Raw genomic sequence first — 4,512 nt, 5'->3', positions numbered from 1 at the left:
AATTAAGATTAGTTTTCAACGTTTCAAAAACTTTACAGGTAAAAGTCAAAGCATTAATTTTTCTTGGCAAGTATGATTTTTTTGGATTAAATACTCGATCATTTCAATTTTATAGACTTTCTAATTAGATCGAGAAGACTAACCATTTTCTCACTAAATGTCGGTTTGAAGGTTCATGAACTCTTATACTATATATATATTGCATAAATATCGAGTTCCAACCATCTTAAACCTATTCAACAATTGAAAGACTAATACGTGTCTTATGAACACACATGTGAGAAGTTAATTTTCAAATTAATTCTGAAGTTAGAAATAAGAAACATATTAAATTAATTGGACAGAAAACAAAGCGTGAGGAGAGGGAGATGAAGAGAAAAAAAATTGGAGTCATGAGAAAGTTTTGGCAGAGAATGTTTTATGGTTCAGAAAAGAAAGATGGTCACAGCTTTAATTTTTTCAAGCATCCAATTGAGAACTGCAGCCATTCCATTGGCTTCGCAACTTCTTCTTCTTCTTATTATTATCATTCGAAAACATGGTTTCAGATATGTTTCTTTAAAAATAAGTCTTAGATAATTATGGTTTTGGGAACCAAAAATGTTGAAAAAGAGAGAGTGGGAAGCACATGGCAAATGAAGCCAACAAATGACAGAACTTTCTATATGTTTATATATATATATGACTCATTCAGAACAAAACACAATCATATAAACAAAACTATACACCCTTTGCTATCAATTAATTTATTCAAATGGTTAAAATATCATTTTAATGGTATGATTCAGTTCTGTGATGCATTTGTTCAATTTTTGTTCTTATAATGTTGATCTGTTCTTGATAAATTTTTTATAAGAGAAGTTGTCCTGTGTTGAAAATGTTAAAGATTTTGTATATGTAGTCTCCTCTTTGTATATCATTTTTTAAAAAATAAAATAAAATAGATTAAAAATTGAACGTTTGAAATATCAAAATTGAACTCGAACAAATTTTAAAATACATTGATATATAAACGAGATACTTTAATTTTATTATAAGTCAACTTCACCAACCTAAGTTTAATTTCTAACTTGTTTATGTTTATGACTTTTCTTCAGATTAAAAATTGGAGTCTTTCTTTAAGTTAAAACGGTCAAGCTTCTGTTTTTCTTTGATTGAAAATCTATTGTGATTGATCCAAAAATATTTACAAGATCCATCCATATATATCTAATTTATTAAGTTTAGTGGATATGAAGTGAGAATTGGATCAAATTTCAAGGTTTGAAGTTGATAATAAGCCTTTGTTGGTTGAATTTGAATTGAATCGTGTTGAAAAATAAAAAGAAAAACTCTATTTTCTATATTTTTGTATAATATTTTTCCTCTAATTAAATTTACTTCTGATTAACTATCGAATGCAATAAAATTTTAGGTTGGTTGTAAATATAAAACTAAAAGTATTATTTAGATCATATAACATACAAGGTAAAAGAATTTACAAATATAATAAAATTTCCTTCGTTCTAAAGTTTAAACTAAACTTAAAGATTTTGAAAGCTGTTGAATTGACAATATATGTTACTTATTTCGTATAAAATTACATTAATTACTCGAACATGGTTTGTTCTATTCGTTATATATATAAGTATGTATTTGAATTCTAAGAAGACAAGAAACAAAGAACTCGATAGTGTGAGATCAAATTCCAACATGATCGAGTTTAGTTCAATGGCTATAGATGATATCATTCTCGACAAGCTTCAACGCCTAGCTAGACTTCAAAGTCATTATCCAAAAAGATAAAAGAGAAAAAAAAGAGAAAAGTGACTTGCTAATAATTAAGTTAATTAGATTAATTAGTTTCATACTTAAAACAATAGCATATTAAAACAGGCAAATGATTTTCTGGAATTAAATTGTATATATATTTGTGTATAAAATATTAATTATATTTGACATATCAATCAATTGATATAGTTTAGTTAAAGAATATTTTATATATATGCAGATGATGATATATGGTGACTTTAATTGAGTTATTGATAATATATGTTAAAAAAAATTTATATTGATGATAAATTAATATTAAGTATCCATTTGATTTTAATTAATTATTAACTACAAATATATTATTTATATTTAATAAATTTCAACTCATACTTTACCATATTTCATGTTATCTTAATTACTTAATAAAAATTTTGTGGTTAATTATCAGCATTATTATATTCTAATTAATTTATTTTTAATTTAGAAAAATAGAAAAATTCTTATGAATAACGAAAAATTAAAATTATTTATAGAATATAGAAAAAAACTTAGATGAAATAGAAAATAGAACACCGAATAGAAATATTTATTTTATTAATTAAATATAACTATAAACTAATTAATGTTAAATTTTATTGATCTATTGCATTTAGAAAGGTATTGTTTAGTTGTTAGCTTATTATTAGTTGGTTTGATTAATCGATTTGGAAAGCATTTTGTAAAATGGTAAAGGAAACTTTGAAGTAGATAGTTTGTTTTTTTAATATATTATTTCAACTATATACATTGGATACACTAAAAAAAATATCATTTTTACTAATAATGGTCACAATAATTTATTTCTTTTCATATTCATAAATCATCATTCACTTTAACTTTTCAAAATTATAAACCGCCTTTAAACTTAATTCTAATTATCAGAACGAACCACACTAAAAAAATTATTCATATTTAAACTCACTTTTGATATCAACAAAAGCTAGTTGTCTCGAAAAATACAATTCACTTTATTCAAAAAGTAAGAAAAAAATCACTACTAGAAAAGTTTTTATCGAACAATATTGTTTTGACCAAGCTAGACAACAACCAAATTCTTTTTCTAAATTTTGAACTCGTTTGCAAGTTATGTAAAGTTGTATTTATTTTACTAAAATATTGGAAAAAAATTGGTATTTTTAATCTTAGAAAAGTCTTTTGGCTTTGAAAACTAACCTCATGCTAAAGTACTATTTTTCTGAAGTTTCTTTTTAAATTTTACTTTTATTTGTAGGACCCATTTGTGATGTTACAGAATTGCCCCTATGAAAAGAAAAAGAAAATTTGTTTTGGTTTCTATTATTTCTCTTTAATTTGTTGTTTTATTAGTTGAATTAAAGGAAATATAAATTGTTTTAAAAATGTTTGTGAAAGAGAAGAGGAGTGACAATTTGTGGAAGTCGAAAAAAAAAAATTCGAGAATTCGCTGAAATTCAGTTCAAAAACTAATAAGAATTCAACTTAAAACTAGAATTTCTTATAAAGAAATGAGGTTGAATCAATTTAATTGTATTAGGTCTATTTTTCCACAACATTTGTTACGTTTGAAATCTATCTAGAAATCACACAATAAACTCTCGGAATAAGAGTGATTTCATATTAGGTCAATAAACTCTCGGAATAAGAGTGATTTCATATTACTGACCTAAAAGCTAATTTATAAAGATGTTAATTCTAAAATATGAAAACTTTTTAACTTGGAAATAGTAATTACATTAAAACATCGTACTTATAACAATTTAATATTTATTTTTTTATTATATATTCCATTTAAAACCTCAAGACTATAAAGTATCTTTTTAACGAAGTGAGGATGAAGATGATGTAGGGGTGTCTACCCAGTAAAGATGTGCGGATAAACCAATTGATCTAACGTATATTTTTTTAAAAAAAAACCTTAATTTTTATTATTTTTTTTACTTAAAATAATAATAAGTTTAGAATTTGAATATTATAGATGAAACACAATCAACAATCACAATCACCTTAAATTCTTGATAATTAACCTTAATCAATTGTAGTTTAACCATCACAATTCAATTTTTAAGGATAATTAAAATGGACCATTAATTATTTGGTGATAAATAATAATGCAAAAGGGGAAAAGGCCTTTATGGTCATTTTCACAAAACAATTGGCATGAGACCCTTTGATCATTTATATATATTTTATGGAAAAACTTTTAATTATTTCCCTACTTAATTAATTTTCAAAATAAAAATATTAAGGAAGAAATTAAAAAAAAAAAAGAGAAAAAAAACTATTCAACTATCCTTATGATGTGGAAAGCTCAAATATTCAACTTATAAAATAAAACTTAAGAGCATATTTTATTTCTGACCCTTACCATCATTCATTTTTTAAAACCTTTATTTAATTAAGGGATAGATAAATTAAAACCTCAAACCCTTAGTTGGGAAATGTAGGTTTTAATTAATTAGTTAAATTATCGTGTTAAGATTCTATTACGACTAACTCCTCGGTTAATTGTGTTTGGATGAGAATAGTATCAAGTTGATTGACCACATGAAAGATTATTACAACGTTGTATCTAAAAAAGTTATTAGTTGCAATTATTGTTTTTCTTTATTTTCTTTGGTAACATTTATATTTGAATATTATTACACTGTACATAATATATATATATATATATATATATATATATATATATATATATATATATATATATATATATATATATATATATATGAAAAAAAATCACAA

The sequence above is a fragment of the Cucumis sativus genome, chromosome 4 (assembly GCF_000004075.3).
Source record: "Cucumis sativus cultivar 9930 chromosome 4, Cucumber_9930_V3, whole genome shotgun sequence".
NCBI lineage: Eukaryota > Viridiplantae > Streptophyta > Magnoliopsida > Cucurbitales > Cucurbitaceae > Cucumis > Cucumis sativus.
The sequence above is the reverse complement of the archived record's forward strand: the minus strand, read 5'-3'. Positions refer to the sequence as shown.